We start from the raw sequence: 20,002 nt of genomic DNA, 5'->3' as shown, positions 1-20,002 counted from the left end.
GTGGGTGCGCCGCAATGCCTCTAATTGCGTGTTTATTTAACAGCAAGGGGGTGTGTGGGCTAATTCATCTGTGACTGCCCCACTGGGGTAATAAAGGTTTCAGCCCAATGAACCCACACAAGCACGCATAGACGCATACGCACATACACATACACACTCACACACACACGCACGTGCGTACACAAGCACAGACGCGTATGCGCGCAAAATTAAAGTACACATTGGGGCCGAGCCAGATAAGAAATGTGCAAACTGCAATGCGCCCATGTACATGCTCGTTCCAACACCCTTTAGTTCACATGGAAGCAACTGTCAAATTAAGAGCCACGAGTATGTGTTGCTGTGTGAAACAAATGTGGGCTCGGAACCGTCTGTTTGAACATCATAACCGAAATTAAAGACTGCATAACAATTACACACATTACAGAAACATGTAACACTACAGTGTAAAATCGCGCTTCTTAAGTATGGGTGGGTCCTGTGTCAAAAGCGCAGTTCTGCATCCTCAAGGTGCTGTCAATAGCAGGTGCTCACTCCCAATGCATTATTCAATGCTCTTAGCTTTAATGACTCCCTCGGTCGATATATGATATGGCATTTATAACGCGCCTATACACAAGTGTTTCAAGGCGCAATGAACAGAGTGTGCCCTGCCGGGACTTGCATTACTACCAGACAGTGGGCCTCATTACATGGACGGCGGTAACCATGACGCTATTAGTCTGCCTTTAATAACAGTTGCTGGTGTGCAGGAGGTGGAAGGATGGCGGCGGGGGTAAGCGAAGCAGCGAGAGACATGGCTGCAGGAAGCACAATTTCCGACAACATATGCACAGACTCACAGCACAACCCAGGGGCCATGTGCCGGCCCCCACAGCCATCACCTTTCATGCTTGTTCATTTGCAGTGCATCGGTGGCCCTTGAAAAGACACTGCACCCCTGACCCCCTCCCGAACACCATTGTTCATTATTTAAATAAATAAAACAAAGTTACATATTTCAGTATGTTTTGGCACGACAATGTCATTTAAAATAAAATAATGACAATCTTCGCGCCAAAACATACTGGCGTCGTACGTCCCCTCGCCGCACTGGCCACGGCAAACTGGGTGCGCCAAACTGGCTCCTGCGGTGAAACGTCCACGCCGAATCGGCCAGCGCCAAAATGGCTGCGTCAATATGTCCTGCATGCTCCGCTGGGGAGCACGGGCCAGCTCTTTAGCGTATGCATAGGCAATGTTCACGGTGGCTCGCAGAGCTCGCGCTTTACTTTAAAGCCGATTTCACAGGCTTTTTTGTTCAAGCAGATTTTGGGCCTGATTCACAGAAGCAGTTTATAATGCCGCAATCCCATTGGAAAACTCTGTCAATCAAGCTTTTAAGTCAATGGATTGCCTGCGCCCCCACTCCCAGTAAGGCCCCCCGCCGCACTGTTGGGTCTGCGGGAGCCCCTGTTATGCCAGTGGATTTACTGCTGCATTGTGCATACAATTTCAACAACTGATTTAACATTTCCCCCCAAAAATGCCTTTCCGGTGGTGTATTCTGTAAGCAATTCTCCCTAATGGTGTCCATTTAAAATACGCCAGTATCTTTCCATCATCAGAGAGGAATCTTTTTAGCTGCCAAGCTACCTTTTTTAATCCAGACACATTTACAGTGATTCAACCACTGTACGTTTGGCAGTTCATTGCCAGGCCAGTTGTCGACAAGACCCTCTCCTGTATCTCACTCCACTATCTTTTCAATTTTGAGAAACTATTAGCATGAGCGTCAGGCCAGTGTTCCATTTGCCACACCCCCAGCAATTGCCATCAGCGGACAGGGGCAGACTGGCCTATCTTGCATTCTGCCACCGGCCGAATCAAAATGGACTTTGGATGGCCCTGGGACCGATTTTATAAGCCACTCTGGGGCCGGTTTTATGTTTTAAGTTGTACTCATTACGTTGACTCACACAGCCTGCCATCCAGCTTGCCTCACAGCGGCAAACAGATGTATTTATGATTAGAATGCACACAGTGTCAGTCGGAGAACATCATCAAAGAAAAGTTAACACTTAGTGTTAACTTTGCTTTGACGATGCACCGTGAGTTGTGAGGCTGCCAGTGCCCCAGCCATCCACTTGCTTGGTGCCAGTCAGGCAGCTTTACATTCTCTTCGACAACACCAACAATTCCTGTCGTGTGGGGTGGGCTCTACATCAAGTTTGCTTTTGCCTGCCTTGGGTGGTGAGCAGAGTGGGGCTGACCCGAGCATGACTCTTGAGCCTTGCCCTCTCAGGGGGTCTGTTCATATGTAGCAGGCTGGCAGTGGCAGCCAATCATGCTCAAGATGGGTGGGCCATCATGCGCATTGGTGTGTTGCTGGGTGCCACACCCAACACAATGCACAGTTATTCGAAAGGGTGCTTTGATGACAGAGGAGGGAGCAAGCCTCAAGCAAAGCACACTCGGAAACGACTGGGGGCCTATTCAAGCTGCCTGGCCCAGCCGTAAACTGAAATCGAGAGTCTCTGGAGACAGAATTTGTGCATGTGGGTTACACACAGTAAGTAATAAAAACATAAAATTGAATGGGCCAGCGGGGGTTGGGAGTCGGAGAAGAGGCAGTCACTCTGAATGACAACAGTCAAGTGAAGTGTTTGTAATTAATTGTTACTATCTCTGTTAGTCGAGAAAGGGCCAGAGCACTGCCACTCATTCAGTGTGTGTCATGGTCGTGCAATCATTGTGTCAGCATGACTAACAATACATGCAACTCAAACCACAAGGGGATGTTTGAACACAGACAAAAACAAATATGAAAATAAAAATCACATTTCCAATCAGACTAAATTAGTATCTTTTGAAGGGAGATCAGGTTGTCTCAAACAACTGTTGCAGGCAGCAGCATCCCTCCCATCCATGGCATATGGCGTGGAAGCATGGATTACTTAAACTCGATGCTGGTGCAGAAAGGAGCAGTGCCGTGGTCTGTGTGGGTCAATGCTTGCAACACCTGTCTTAGTGTGGGCTAGACAGCGGTGGAGGGCTGGCCTTTCTAGTTGTCCTAGTCCTTACAAAAGTGCACCATGGGAGAGGGAAACACTGAATCCTAAAACGACCTGTTTGTGTGTACATAAATGTGTGCGTGCAGGATTGCCAATTTGAATGAATGCCAGAACAACACGCTTAAGCGTGGACTCGGCCCACATAGAAGAGCTTCCCTGGACAGACTGGGTGCAGCGAAAGGTGGAAGGTCCTGTTTTGGTGGCGCATGCAGGGCCTAGGTATCCAGGTTGATCTGAGGTTTTCGGAAATAGTATCATTGTGCAGTCTTTCATTCTACTAATTGAGGTGTCAACTTGCTCAAAATTCCCATTCCTCTTTTACCGTTACCTTCCTGTCTCCACCCTCCATATTCTATCAAGCTTGGCCCCAAGTATTCAATTGAATCCGATATCTCATAATGTGGGCCCAGGCGGTGTTAGGGACCTGGCTGTCCATGTTGCTCGTCTGTGCATAAGGTGTTTATGGCACAGCTCAGTTGGTTTGTTGGAGGCAGCCCACTGATGCTCGCTAGTGGGCACTGGGTTTCTGGTTGCAAGACAGAGACAATCTGTGCTTGTCTATCCATAGCCCAGGTCGGGCCCTCACTTCATTGGGGTGCTACTCTGTGGAGTGCTCTGCAAATGGAGGAGGTCCGACTACAATTTAGGTGATTCAGGCGGGTTATCTGCTGTGGCAAAGTCAGGACAGAGTTACCAAATTTTCAGCCTAATGTATAAAACATTAATGCTGCTCTGTGATGCTACTCAGCAAAAGAGATGTTTACACTGCTGTCAAAGGTGCTACGCTCCTGTCAGTGCTGCTTGGTGTTAAAGGCATGTGAATGTGATGGTGTTCTGTGGTGAAAACACTCAGTGCTGCACAGTGGTAAAGGCAGTTGATGCTACTCAGTGTGTCAGTGTTAAAAAAGCACTGTGAAGGCGGTGAATTGTAAAGGTTTAAATTGGGTGGGCCTGGGAGGGAGTAGTGACGATACAGTATTTAGGTGGTTCCAGTGTCACAATAAATATGTGCAAGAAGCTCTGTTTCAACCTGGGTCGCCCTGGGTCTATGTTGTCATACCTGCTGGTTCCTTCATGCAGTGAGATTGTATGTATGTATGTCACACTTATCATGATCAAGCCTCTCTGAAAGCTCTATAAGACTGAAAACTAACTGCATCCACGCGTCATTTCTCCATTTAACCCATGAGCAAAAGCTCTTATCTTCAAAACATTTCTGAAATTTTGACATGGACAAACCGCTACAGGCCAGGACAAAGCCTCATCATTTTAGTTTACAGGAATGGAAATTTTCCTTAAACTGTAGTAAATATTGCTGCATGAATGTTTATTTTGTGCATGCCCGTTGACTAGGAGTGTCCAATGCACAGTGCTTCACGTAAGAGCTGATTTCCTAAATTCCAGTGTACAATTATAGGACACAGACAGTCAATTGTACTTCTGCTTTAGGTATACAGTGTGGCAAGCACAAGTGTGCACTGTCATTTGTCATAATGTTGTCATGTTGCTCTCAGTCCAAACTGTTGGCTTTGGAGTCTAGTGTTTGACCTTGCATCCAAACTTTGCAGCACAGCATACGACTGTCACGTTCTGTAAACTCTAGGATTGTATTTCTGAATGTACTATATATCCAGAATATGGGGATTATGGCAATCTGCAAAACTATTTTAATTGTAAAAAACGATTTCCCAGAATGCCTTGCCCACTGCTTCCTCCCTAACTTTACAGGTCAACGGTGGGTGAAATAAAAAGAACATTTGTGCTACCAGACGGTTGCATTTGCTGATATCTGAGGCGTACAATCATTATACTTTCTTACAAGCTCAGTTTTGTTTATTCCAACATTAGTCTCGGTCTCTGGCATCTAAACACTGGCCCTTATTCCAAACAGCCTGCTTTAATATATATTGGGTGTATCGTTGAATGTACAGATCCTACCATTTATTGTGCCTGTGCACTTTCACAGCTAAACCCCAACACACAAAATATGAAACAATATTTTCTCTGTGCTTCATTGTGAATTGTGAGTTTTGTTACAGGCCCCTCAGTAAGGGACCTCTCAGAGGCTGTGTATGGTTCTGATTCAGTGGCTGCATTGAGGGCCGTTCCTGAAGTTGCATCAAGGCCTGTTTTATTGGGTTATTTGTGTGCCTGGGAGGGAGACCGAGGGACATAAGGTTTATTGCACCATGTTTCCTTTGAATACGTGTTTTCTGGTGTAGGGCATGTTTTCTTAGGGTCTTCCACAGAAAACAGGAAGTTGTGGAAAGTGAGAGCTTCTCCACTAAAGTCTAAACACAGCAATCTAAAGTCAGGTTATCGCTAGTGGCAGTCCTGCAGCACGCTGTGTGATTCTGGTATGAGCATCACGTGGTGTGCTGAGGACAGGTTTTCCTAAGTTTCCAGCAAGCAATCGCACCTCGGTAGTTTAGGTGCATTACCCTGATTTAACGAGGGATGGTTCTCACACTGTAGAATTGGGTAGGATTGGGGAGGTGGTAACTGTAGTGTGGCATTGCTTTAGTTTGGGGATTGTCTGAGCGGCATGAGATGTGTGGTGGCACCATGGTTGTGATGAATTAAGGCATTGTTAATTCGTAGCTGAAACTGCATGCTTGCAGACATCACTCTTTCCTGGCACCTTACCCGCAGGACCAGGCAACACATACAAGCATTGTAAATCCTGGCCCATAATCCTGTGAGAGACCCATACCTAGACAGACCCAGATGTGGGGTTCATGCATGCTCAGATTAAATGCTTCTGTCTGAACATGGATTCATCACACACTCATGCTGTGTCGACTAAGGGCTTGGTGATACAGCTGCCCTTTGGTATCAGCTGTGATCCAAGAATGCTGTAGAGCCCATCATTGCACTCAACTCAAGTGCACCCTAGCCTGTTTACCCATGCACAATAATTTATCTTTAACTGCTATTTCCCAATATAACAATGGGGTAGCAATTATAGAGCGTGAAGAAGGAAAGAAATAAGGATGAATGGTAGAAGAGACAAAAACAAGGGTAGACGGATGGGGGAATGTAAGAGGAAAGATGGTAGTGAGACAGGAAGTAAACAATGTGAGAGAGGAAGGAAGGAGGAGAGGAAAGATGCCCATGAAAGAAAGGGGAGAGAATGGAAAGGGAAGCAGGAAAAAAGGAACAAGAAAATCGAGAGGAGGGATATGGGAGTGATGGATGATGGGAGGGAAGAAGGAAGGACCAGCAGGTTGAGCGCTCGCTGGCGCTGCTGCGATCTGTGCATGATCTGCAGTTAGCAGGTTCAAATCCTGGAAAGGCCAACTCAGCCTTTCATTAATCAGGGGTTAATGAATAAGTACCAAGTACTTCAGTTGGGAATGATTGTATGTAAATATGTGCTATGTACGGTTCTTTCGCAAATACGCTATTTAAATAACAATCATCAAATGCCAGGACCATAGAAAAGAAATGTTATCACTTGTTTTCTCAAGTGTTTACACAAAACATTACATGCAACAAACACCATTAAGCCTCCATAAGTAGCATGTTCTGTAAAGTTGTGAATTGACATGCTTTACGGATGAGGGTTTGAGGGCCACTTTCTTTGACGTGTCCGGGCCCATTTCTTGTCCCAGTCCGACCCTGTTAGTGGAGAGCTTCAGTGGAATATTTGTTTCCTTGGTGACCAGTTACATCGCAGTAGTATTTTGTATTGGGTGAATATGGCTGCCTTGTTTGGAATCAGTTTATAGATACCATTGAGGGCCTGGTTCCAACTTGGGTCTGCAATTGCAATATTTCCAATAGTTCCAGCTCCAAGTCTTGTCCTTCTTTGGGCTGCAGGCTTGACAAGATTTCCCATTGAGGACTTCATTTTTATTTATGAATTTACTTTTTTTTATTTTCGAGTTTGCTCCCATGCCTCAAATGCTATCTTCAGGGCGCTTCTCTTCTTTTCCAACTTCCCACATTTCTTACTTTCTCGTTAGGATGTCCGCTTTACCTCACCATATTCTGTGGGAGCTTCAGCTTATTTTGACTGCAATAGCCCCTTAGAAAGGATCACAACAGATTCATTAACAACATGTGTTCACTTTATCAACAAACATCCGCTACAATGCCATGTCAACTGCGCAAGTCCAGACCCATGTTGAATAAAAAGGAAGAGGAGCCGTCTGACGGCTCATTTTCATGACTTTGGGCCTCATTACACGGATGGCGGTAAGGATTTACCGGTACCGGTATTTTACCGGTACCGGTAAATCCTTACCGCCTTACTACGAGGTCCCTTTGCGGGTTGGGGAATTTAACGCCTGCTTTTTGCAGGCGTTAAAAACCAGCCCGCAAAGGGACCCAGGGAGCTAATTACGGTACCGCAATTTGCGGTACCGTAATTAGCGCCTTCCCCATTCCCATTATGCCCTATGGGGCAAAAATGGGAATGGGGAAGGGCAATGGTGGAAGGGGGAATTACAGCCCCGCCAACCTTGGAATGGGGCGGTAATTCCCCTTTCCGCCAAGGCGGTGCCGGTATTTTACCGGCATGAACCATGCCGCTAATAGCGCCATGGTTCTCCGCCATCCGTGTAATGAGGCCCTTTGTCTGACTGCCTTAGACAAATAGCTCCAGGAAAGACAAGTAAAACATTTTTAAAGCAAGAATATGAACAAGGAGAGTTTAAACAATAAGAGAAATAGTAAGGGATAGGTAATTGATAGCTAGGGAGAGGGAAGGAGCAACAAATAAACAACTTGTAAGGGCCCGATTCAGGGAATTTTTTGCACGGTTCAAAGTGACTTTGCCCTTCTGACAAGTGACTTTGCACTGCTGAAAAGTGACTTTGCACTGCCAACCCAAACCCTGATTCATGGAACTGTGCAAAGTGTATTTTGCAGTGCAAAGTCCGTGCAAAGTCTTGCAGTCTTCGGACCTAAACTATGGAATAGCATACCGCAAAAGATCAGGGAATGTCAGACACTTGTTCAGTTCCGGAAGGCTTTGAAAACCTTTTTCTTTAAATAATCACCTAGTTATCTGACAACCTCAAGGGACACAGTAATGAACCAACTATCTAGTGGCTTCTTTGTATCTAAATACATTTCTTATTCCAACTGCGCCCCAATACGGTTATGTCCGTCGCTCGCGCGTTATAAATACAAAAAATTTAAAATCAAATCAAAGTCAATGCATAGTTTTTTGCAGTACAAAATCACTGCACGGAATTTGCACTGCAAAAATACACTTTGCACAGTTCCATGAATCAGGGTTTGTGACAGCAGTGCAAAGTCACTTTTCAGCAGTGCAAAGTCACTTTGAACCGTGCAAAAAATTCCATGAATCGGGCACTTAGTTGTCAAAAAAGTAGGGTTGTCAAAAAGGGACCTTTTCAGGGAGATAGTCAAAAAGACAACGAGGCAGCTTCTCAGCAGTCTTTTGGCAGCAAGTGATGATAATATCGCCTCTCATCACTTGCTCCAAAAAAAGCAGCCGCAACATCCACAAATGATATCTGAATGGGCGCATCTCAGATCCGCCCATTCATATACCTTTTTTCACTCCAGTCCACATTTGCGCAAATCAGGGGGGCGTGTCCCCGCATGAAAACGCGCAAGCTGAATTCACAAGAGGGATGTGCTTTTGATGTGCAGAAATGATGCGCATTACCCTGCGACTTTTGGAAACGTGCTCAAGCGGATGTGCAAATCACGGCGGGGCGACTTGGGACTCTGCCATGCATTGTTCTTGAAGCATGACAGCCACCGTTTAACCCGCGGCTGTCACTCCTGCATTTCCATCCCCAACCAGGGAAGGAAATGCGAAGTGTTTTTCTCGAGGTGGTTGCGAGCCAGTCGTACATTGGTATCGGGCGTGCGCCCCCAACACTAATTTATGCAAGGGGCCCGGGTAGCGCATCTCCACGCTAATGTCCGGTCTCCCATGAAATGCACAGGTCAACTTTGAGAATAAGGTGAGCTGCTCATTTCTACAATGAGGCAAAAGAACAAAGCGCATCCTCTGCGCTTTTTTAATTTGCGCTCCTTTTTGAGAATCTGGCATAAAGGCTTCATTCTGACATATGGTCGCGGAAACAAGAGAGACAGAGAGAGAAAAATGTCAGGTCAGTGGAAATGACAAACCACAGCATATGAAACCAAACAAACAGCGCTGGAATTCAATATTCGGCTCAAAAGCAGCCAGTGTTCCAGAATGTAAACCGGGAGACGCCTTCTTCACCCTCCATCCTTATCGATCATTCAAATATCAAAACCAAAATAACTGCCATCCAATTTCTGGCCACGCAGCCTAGCTAGAATTCCTATCAATTTTCTGCATATGCTGCAAGCATTGATGCAGCTCTCGATGTCATGAGCGGAAGGAGGGTTAGCTTCTTACTTGAGGTGCAGGTGATGATAGAGGCATGCGCTCCTTCTCGATGATGTCCACTGCTGAATCAGGAATCCATACATAGCACATCCTCAACAGCACCCTCACTCACCTCCACCTCTCCATGCCTAGATCTCATAAGCTTGCGTTGATCACCGATCTTCTCCAGTCTCTTGAGGCCACCCAATAGTTCTCACTGGTGAGGTTCTGATGCGCCTCCTCTGGAGCTTGCGCAACAGCAGGATCAGCTCAGCTGATCAGCAGGAAGCTATGCCAGCCAACCTTGCATTCCTGCAAGCATATTCTAGCTTACAGGCCCAGGTGCAAACGGCTGAGGTAAAACGCACCTAGCACAGCACTCCGGTTCCAGTGCAGATTTTCTGCATTTGTTGGTCCCGTCTTGTTGGGCTGTCCAAGATCCCATGCTTCTTTCTCTTATTTATTTATTTATTTATAATTAACATTTTTAAAGCATGCAGCAGCCTGGGGGCATCCACAATTCCTCTTGATTGTCTTAAGATCAGCTATATACGCCTAGCCTACTCGGGAGGATAGCTCAAGGGCAACGTGCTCGCCTTGGAAGCAAGACGACACGGAGCAGCACTGATTCGATCCCCGGGTCCCCGCTTAGAAACCTCTGGGTATTAAGCACGTTATAAATAACATATCATATTATATCCAATTGATGCCCTCTTCCCCACAGTCTTAATTGTCTCTCTTAGCATATATGGGCCATCACAGAAGCACCCACCTTCTGGCACATAGTTGTCTGGCGGCTCCTCTCTGATCTTCCCCACAGAAAGTCTAGCATGGATGAAACTGGCAGAAATTCGGTCTGATTGGTGTGCCCAATCATTGTGGTGTCCAGCACGCTTGTGAACCGAGCAACAGCCATAGGCGGCCTCAGATTCTGGGGCACCCTGGAAGAAGTCTGTTGATCGGTTTGGATTGTGGCCTCTGTGTTTGGCCTAGTGGAATAGTGTGACCGTTCTGGTGTGGTGGAATAAATTCCAGAAGCCGGGCAAGTCGACAGACAGCTCCAGAGGAAAAGCCTGCCCCATTCCCCGGGCACTGAGGAAACAATAGCATGCACCTCAATACTGCACCATATCCATCAGAAGGAAACACAATATCTCCCACAACTGCAATACACCTGGAAAGTTTAAGTTATCTGCTACCAGTCCTTATTTCAAATTAACATTCATATAGCTTCCTGGGGATTGGTCAATGACCACAGTTTACTGTATCTGCAGGCCCCCATTTCTCAATTTCTAAGCAACAATGTGGCAATTACGCATTCCTTAGAATGTGGTGCCATCGTTGCAGACCTGTCTTTTTAAAATTATTTTATTTGTTTGAGGTTGATTATAAACCTTCACAAAAAAAATAACAAGCACTTTTCATGCAATTACGAAACGTCTCGATTAACCATGCCAAAAATACATGTGCCAATCTTACATAATACAAGTGAGAGATGCAAACAGTTTAATTAATTATACATTTCATTCCCTAAATGAGATTCAGACTCCTCTCTACGCTCAATACCTTCTGCATACAGGAAATAGCAGCCATGGTAAGAGAGGCAAGCTTCAGTATTTTATTCCAAACATCTTTTATCTGAAAAAGACCGAAGACACAGGCAAATCCACCAAGATATTTTTCTCTTAATAATCTTAGGTTAGGGCATTCCATAAATGGGTGTTCCAAAGTCACAAAGGTGTTGTCTCAGGAGGATAGCTCAGCGGCAACGTGCTGTGCTCAGAAGCAAAATGACGCAGAGCAACACAGGTTCGATCCTTGGCCCCGTGCTCAGAAACCCCTAGGTATTAAGCACGTTATAAATAACCAATCATATCACATCAAAGTCTAAAACGTTCGAGGCTTCTAGCAAAAATGGCAACATCTGGGAGTTGAGCAACCTGCCTCTCGCTCCTAATATTTCCACAGGTGGTAAGAGATTAAGGGCCTGGTTCACAGAAGTGTTTTATAGTGGGGGAAATCCCATAGGAAAACGCTCTGTGAAACTGGCCCTAAGACTCAGACTCAGTAACATTGATCTGCAGTTGTAGTTAATAAACGTTTTTAAATAGTTAGGCAGATGGTTCAATCTCCTAACTTCGTGGTACAAGTGATAACATGACTCGTATTCATTTTTTTTACCTTTTCTGACGCTTTCTTTACCATCAAACAGGGCCTGACTATCATTTCTTTGTGATGTGACTACGATAATGTTCGTGCAAGCCTTTTTTCATGCCCATTATTTTTCATGTCTGTGCTCTTGCTTTCCTCCCCCTATCCCCATTCTACTACCAACGTGAAAGCGCCTTCATCTCCTAACCTGTCCTGTGCTGGATTTATATAATAGTAAGACCCTTGCCTACTCCTCCAGTCCAACACCATAAAATGGCTCCTCACCCGAAGACGCTATAGTGTGCCAATGACGCTGAGCTAGGCCTGCCTAATAGAACACCTACAATGTTGAGTCTGTGTCAAACTCTACCTGACAAGTACTTTAAATCAAAACTGGGCCCCACTGAACACTACCTCAAGCCCAGACCAATCTGCACGTAGTCCAGCCATCAGCACAGTTGGTCCGTCAGGAACCATCGCACCATATTCCAGTCCTTCTCACTCTGGGTCCTCACGTCGCAGGTTCTCTTCCAGATGCTCGGTGCTCGCTTGGAGCATTGTCATTCTCTTGGCGGGCTCTGATAGGAGGTCCAGAAGCCGTGCATTGCATTCTCCCGTCCTTTCTCTGCATCTATATCCCTCTCCGTGCACCGAGATATGGCATGTATCAGCTCCCTGTGGGTTTCGCCCGTTTATCTGGCCCATGCTACCAAATGCAAGCACGGATGGATCTGAGTCCTGCAACCAGCTTGCTGGCCCCTGCTCTTTTCATGGGATCCTGGGGAGAGCATCCGGAGAGAGATGGTGGCAGGGGAAGAACTAACTTGCCGGGTGCTCTGTCCTCCATGGCATCTAACTGTGCTGAGCTACCTGCCTAAGTCCAAGAGGAGGCTGGAGGATACATGACCACAAACCTGAGACCTTGAATCACCTTAGACATGTGGAGCCCTTCAACCTTTGCACTTGTACTGCAACCAGACAGGCCAAATTGTGCACATCCTATAGCTCAGCACCCCGACCCCCATTAGATTGGTCACCTCGGGACGATATGTACCACCCTGGCTCAAGATGGTGCCATCTTGCAAAAAGAAAAATAAACACTCTACCTAAGGAACATAAATCCATGCCCTCATAGGATTAAACACTTACTGCTCTATTATCTAATTTTCAAATAGCATGAGGGGCTGGTGCCACTCAAGGTATTGGTGCAGAAGGCAACTTCTTTATAAGGCCATCTGACTCATGTGCTCTATGAGGGTTGACACTTTGCAGAAACCCCTATTAATTCCCTACAGTCACTCCATTCCCTGTTAAACGAATCCTCCAAACATTTTAAAGAAGATACGAAGAATTGATCCACTCGTTTGAGTTCCCTTTTGAAATATGCAGATACGCCTCTGCGAGTCTGTCATATCGGACCCGTGGGTTATCTTTCCACAGACCATGGCTCATGTTCACTCTACATGCTGATCCCCCTCGCTTTCTGCTTTTTCAGCCCTCACGCCACTCACTATCCTTCTGGTCCCGGTAGCCCGTGGACCGCTCGCCATGGATGCCGCCTGTTGCCACCTCTCCCCACCCCAATGATGGGGTTGCAAAGTCATACGGAGGAAGTGTAGATTCAATTCTGCCTAAAACTCAGCACCTATCTACCCAAAAGAGCATCCCATCAGAAGACATGTGCAGTAGTATTAGAGGAAACAGCTTTTTGGATCCTCCGCAAGATCTACAGAAGCAACACAGCTCTTTGCGGCTGAGTCCAAAGCAGTCACTTGAGATTGAAGAACTTGGTCAAGATGATCTTTATCAGTCTGGCCTTCGAACAAACCTGCAGCTGCTTAAGCCCTAGAAAAACAGTGCCACTTGCATGTATTCACATGTTCATCGCTGTGTGGTTTTCTTTATTTACATGCACCATCCGCAAAGCAATGTTTCATGTTATGCTACGTTATCTTGTATTTGTATAGCATCTGCTGCCGTTTGTTATGTCATCTACAGCCAACCACTGCTGAACACTCTAACCCAATCTTGTGTGCTCTGAAGCCAACTCACCGCGGGCTGCGGTGCCCTGTAGATCACCCTGATTAATAAAACAAGTAATTAAACAAATCAATGTATGCCGTGAGGGAAACATTTGAAGGGGGACAGTAACAAAAAATTCATGAACACAATGGGCCTCATTACACGGTAGGTGCTAAGGGATACCGGCACCGGTAAGGTCACCGGTGCCGGTAATCCCTTAGCTTCCTACTACGAGGTCCCTCAGCGGGTCCCATCCCTAACGTCTGGTCTGCCCAGGTGTTAAGGACGGGACCCGCTGAAGGACTTCAGAGCAAATAACGGTACCACAAATTGCGGTACCGTTATTAGCTCCTTCCCCATTCCCATTGAGCCCTATGGGGGCTCGAATGGAAATGGGGAATGGTATTTGGAATGGGGATTTACCGGGTCCTTCAGGGTCGGAATGCCCCGGTAAGTCCCCATACCACCTACCTGGACCCGGTATGTGGTAAGAGAGTAGCCATGCCACTAAAAGCGGCACGGTTACCTCCTACCGTGTAATGAGGCCCAATATAACCAAGGTCTAAAAATACACATTACATGTTTAACCTTCATAGCAACATTGTGGGGGCTTGACCACTGGCAGGTGCGCTGGGCAGCATTCCAAAGCACAGTTTCTCAGCATGCTAGGACACTAAAATAGCGGTGAAAACAGATGGCAACCAGGCCCGGTCCCACCCCAAAAGCGATAGCGTAGCACAAACCGGGCGCCCACCTCTATTCTGCATGACATCGCAAGCAACCTCAGATGTGTTTTAGCCTCATTGGGCGCTATCACTGGCGTGCAATTTGTGACTCCCGGGACTAGCACGCTTGTGGCCCATTCTGGGCATATGGGTGCCTCTTAGGACACCCTGGAACTGTGAAGAGTAATGGATAGGTATGCACTAACTTAAACATATCCACTTCCATTTTCTCTAGCCAGCCATGAAAACCATTTTTTTACTCAGCCTGCCAGGAAATTAAAGAAAGGGAAAACCTTTTGTAAATCAGGTCTGATCCTACCCTAAATGGTGGCCGTCTAGCACTAACTATTAGCTAACACTACTAGGGGAACACCTGCTGGAATCCCCTTCCCCGCACAGACTAACGACCAACAAACTATACACTTCTCCCATTAGCTTATCACACAAATCCATTGAGCAAACCTCAACCCATATTTGCTCTAAATTCAGACCTTGTCAGTAGCAAAGAAAGCAGCCAATCCTTTCTGGATACATAAAACACATGTGCCCTCACTGCAGCAGGTGGGATTATGTAAATTAACTCCCATAAACTCCCAGGCTCCGTCTAAGAGCATTCCCACCTCACACACCACTAAACCCATTCCCATAAAGGTCCTAGCAGTACTCAGGAACCTCCAAGAAGGCCTGACCGGTTTTCTGCTCACAGGGATCTTGTGGTCGAAATCCCACCCTCAATTAAATGTGCCCATATTTCCTTCTAGCTTTCCCATCTATGGAACCTGGCCGTTTGTGGCTGTTCATGGATTAGTAGAGTAAGTAGAAGGGCTTTGCCCCTTGTGTTTTCTTGGGCATGGTTTCAACATGTCCCGGCTCTCCTTGACACTGTGGAACGCTCAAAAGCCTCACCACTGGTGAGCCAAAGACAGGCTTTTTGTTCTTAAGCACTTTGCCAGAAACACAAGCCTAGGCTTTGGTCAGGTGTAAAAAAAAAGATCCTTGTGGCAACCATGACATAAGTGCGGAAACCAAAACCCCAAAAAAGTGATTGATTTGCTTACTTTTTTTGTGAGCTTTTGCAAACCTGGCAAATCCGGATTTCTGACATACAACCCCTCCCAAATGTTGTTGGGGTTCTAGGAAAGTAAGCAGAAGGGCTTTGCCATCTATGTTTTCTTTTGCCTGGCTTCAACAGGCCCAGGTTGACCATGACACTGGGGAAGGCTCAAACGTCTTATATCTGGTGAACCAAAGACAGGCTTCGTGTCCTTAGACATTTTTCTGAGAAGCACAAGCCTACGGTTTTAGTCAAGTAAAACAAATTCTTGTGGTAACTATGGCATACATGTTGAATCCCCCGCCCCCACCAAAATACAAGGTTGTTTGCTCACTTATCAGGAAGATGTGGCAAGCTTGGTAAATTCAGAATTCTGACATACAACCCCTCCCAAAAGTTGTTTGAGGCCTAGGGAATTAAGTAGAAGGGCTTTGACGTCTGTCTTTCCTTGGGCATGGCTTCAACATTCCCAGGCTTACCGTGAGGTAAGTATATTCTAGATGTACTCCTGATGCAGGGAACAGCTCTCTTCATCTATCCCTCCTTTTTGGTACTGTGCCGCCTAGAATACAGTGGAGTTCCATGATAAATATGTTCCAATTATACACCTAGTCCCTCCACCATTTCCTTATCATGCCTTGCTGGGTAGCTTATCTATCCTCTGTCCTCATCCACACTATCGACCCGACTTTGCTCCTCCCTACCACTACTGCATGTTCTGTCATACTCCATCTTCGACTACTATCTGACAGCCAAAGTGCTACACTGGCACAAGCTACAGCAGAAGTGCTATACAAATGCAAGACAACATAACAACTCACCTAGACATGAGATCTGCACTCATCAACATTTCATGTTTTGCATCTTGCCCTTCCTTCTTCTTCCACTAAGTTTCCCTCTCCCTGTTTCCTTATAGTGCCTAGCGATTGTCTAACCCCCAGCTAATTTGGGGGTTGTTATTTGCCTGTATTCCATGGGGTTGTGTCTGTATTTCATTTTTTCTCTCGGGAGCTGAGTCTGGAGAGCGGAGGGTTAGGCTTCCCGTCTTCCAGGTTTGAGCAGCGACATCATTGCATTCCTTTGGCCGGTCTGTCTGCACTGCGGTGGTCCATTCATTTTGCAGTGGGTCAGTGCTCTGCTACTGATATTGTATACCCGTGGGCTGGGGGGGGAAGCCAGCATCATTGTGTTGCTTGAGGCTGTCACCTGTGTCCCTGAAGAAGTCAGTTACTGGATCTTCGTAATAATCACTTAGTTCTGGTAAGGGGAGAAAAATGGTGTCCGAGGATGACGAGCTTGCCTTGTAAAAAGTATGGGGCTCCCCGGAGCTTGCCTTGTAAAAAGTATGGGGCTCCCTCTCCCAGTCGGGGAGTGAGCCTCCAACATACAATATATATCTTTCTATACTGTAATTGGGTGGCTTTCCGTTGGCAGAAAAGGTTTGCCCTTAGAGCAGTCAGAGGTGGAGAGGAAAGTGAATTGAAGTGAACTGTTGGGTGCATTGGCTGTGCTAGGGTGGGATGACAACAGGCAAGAGTCAAAAAGTGTGTATTACCTCCTCGGCCGTAGGTAATAGCACACAAGTACGGTGACTTGCCTCTGACTTATGGTCTCCAGGATCATGAAAAGGAGGCATTGGTATGATCAAATATAAATGAGTACCAGCACATTTGAGGGCAATTCTGGGTAATGGTGTGACACTTGGAAATTTGGTGTCAAATCGTGGAAATGGTGTGAATACCTGGTCTTTTTATGGCAATAACCACCATATGATGAATGTCTTGTAAAGGCCTATACAGATGCCAGAACTAGCTTTGCATTGGTTGTTTGTGTTGCTTTATAACAATATGAATGGAAACAGAAACAGGCAGGCTCAGAGCGGCAATGAGCCTTGCATACTGTGATCCAGTGCAATGCAAGGCTGATGCTCTTCTAGGCTTCTCCTGGTTTCATCTCCACGATGTTGGTTGTGAAGTGATTGCATCCAGTGGTAAGAAGCTGGCGGAGTAGGATTTGAATCTCACCTCAGCCAAAACCTTTTGGAATTGAACTTTTTTTAAATTTACTTTGGTGCTTTTGTTTGAGGTTTTCAAGGAATTAAAATACAAAAATAATTAAAAACACAGAATACAAATACTAGGTACAGCTTAGAATACTGTATGTACACGTATGTAAACTTGGAATAACATGTGTTGTTGCAGTTTGGTTGCTGAGGAGTTCTGTGCACTTCCTTGCTTGCGGTAGTCTCTCCATGTATCGAGAATTCCGAGATGATTTTAATAATCGATCCTGGTATCTAATGGCGCAGGTTCGGGACTGCGTGGCAACAAACGTGTTTGCCTCTTGGATAAAATATTAATACCCCCAATGGTGTCTCTTTATTGTGACATCTTTATTGAAAGGTGTGCTATGGTTTGGGCTGCCTTTTTCCATTCACTACCTTTCTCACAATGCCTTTACATTGTGGGTTTTGGCATCTGTTTTGGTGGAGAGGATAACCTCCTGCAGAGTGCTTAATACCAGCTCTCTTTGCACTTTGTATCATTTCACAAGGCACACAGTTGCTTTCACATATGAATCGTGGGGTGGAAAAGTGAGCAAAGGGAGGGCAGCTGGAGCACTTGAGGAGTGCAGCACACATTTTGATGAAGAAGAGGGCTTATTTAAATTCTATATTTCTCTAACAAGTCAAATAGAAAAATACAAAGACAATTCTAAAATATTGTTAGGGGAGGTGTCCGGTTTAAGGCTCACCTGGGACGCGTACTGGAGACGCAGATGAACCTGTCCGACGTCTATGTTGAAACTTGGAGTCTTGAAGGAAAGGGCGATCCACTCTGGACACCACCCTGCCTGGTAATATATACAAAGGCAGAGTAACAACTGGAGTGAATCTCCAATAGAAGGGAAAAATCCACATAGGAGAAAAACCCCTTGATGTTGAAGCTGGAGTTCTGGAAGAAGATTGGCTGGATGTCCAGAGTACCAGAAAAAGGCAAGAGAATACTGCAATCTGAGGTCTGAGGGTAAAACAGAGGTAACAAGGTTTCAAAAGGCCCAATGAGCTGCCAATAAAGAAGAAAGGAAAGAAATTGGAGCAACAAATAATGTTCCAGAAGCAAAGGGCAACATGACCAGGAGGCAGCGAGAGGAGAGACATGAACGGTAGCACAACACCCGGATAACACTAGAGGAAGCCAAACAAGCTCAGAAGGAACAAACCAAGAGCGCTGAACTAGGGAGGATTACCTTAGTGTTGAGATGTGAACAAATTACGTTTGCCAGTGATTGTTATATCCCGTAGCTTGAAATGTGGAAGTATGGCTGCTACGTTGATCCAGAAGTATGTGCTGCCATGATGGATGGGGCACATACACCAGCAAAAGGTTCAAGACGAGTGCCATATTGAAGGTGGAAGGCACGCTTGTCACATTGGTTACATGCACAACTCGAAAGGGATGTTTCCAGTGATGCCACACTCTCCAGCGACGAACACATGATCCGTAACCAGTGGCGTATTTAGGGTTTCTGCTGCCCTTAGCCCAAATAAGTGCATACACCCCCCAACTTTACTCCACCTCTGCCAGACTCTGCACCTTCACCAGATTCCTCCCCTTCAACAAACTCTGTCTGTGTTGTCCAAACTATGCCCCTTCAACCCAATTTTGGCTCCATAACCTTATAAGCATGTTCTTAAGGTTGCAGGGATTAGAACATTATTGCTTCCTCTCAATTAATTCAAGCCTGTCAACTTCTATGTTATGTTAGTTGAAAGAGTTTTTTTCAGATCTCTGCTGCCCAAGATTTGGAGAAGTCATTGTGTTCTACAGTTGAGTGCAGTAGTGGTAATTGCTATGGCTAATTGTCTACTTTCGGTTAAGGCCAAAATCAATCTTCTAGAGGAAGTGATAAGAAGCTGTCTGCCAACTGGACACAAGTGAGAGAAGGTTGGAATGAGGAATTTTGGTTTCAATGCTAATATGTGGTTTCTCTAACAAATTGCCGGCTGTCCCTCTATGAGAAGCACCTAGACTGGTCTGCAATATTAATTCAACATAACTAAATTTCTACAGTCGGTCTTGTCAAATGCTAAAGTTTACATATGAAATATATGCAAGTGGTACAGGCACGTCTTATAAAAATGTTCTATAAGAATAACTCAAACCCCTTCTCATGGTTACAGCACTGGTGCTAGCAGTGAGCAAAATGGAAATAAGGCAAGTTACCTGCGGCAGCCGGTGTACCTTCAATCCCTTGCTATTAAAATATGGCAAAATCAAAAGGGAAATTTGTAAACTCTGCCTGGGCATAAACACCTCAGTAGAGTAAAGACAGTTCATTCATACATTCATTCATGTTGTCATATGTTATAGCACCTTTCACCATAATAATGGTCCCAATGCCCTTTTGGTTGAACACCCTTGGAGGACTGAAGTCCAAAAATGTGGACAAATTTGGAAGGTGCTATTATGCGTGTCAGCATTTCGGCCATTAATGTTATGCGAGGGTGGCCAAGACCCTGGTAGTCACCCATATCTAAATGGAGTGTGTATGGGCGCAGCAGAGATATACTATGGATTATATGGCGGTTGTGTTTAAGGAGATAAAGGGTTATACGGTAGGCTACAGTTTGAATTTGTGTTGTTAAAATTAG

The sequence above is a fragment of the Ambystoma mexicanum genome, chromosome 6p (assembly GCF_040938575.1).
Source record: "Ambystoma mexicanum isolate Mex_15411 chromosome 6p, UKY_AmexF1_1, whole genome shotgun sequence".
NCBI lineage: Eukaryota > Metazoa > Chordata > Amphibia > Caudata > Ambystomatidae > Ambystoma > Ambystoma mexicanum.
Note: the sequence above shows the minus strand (reverse complement) of the source record.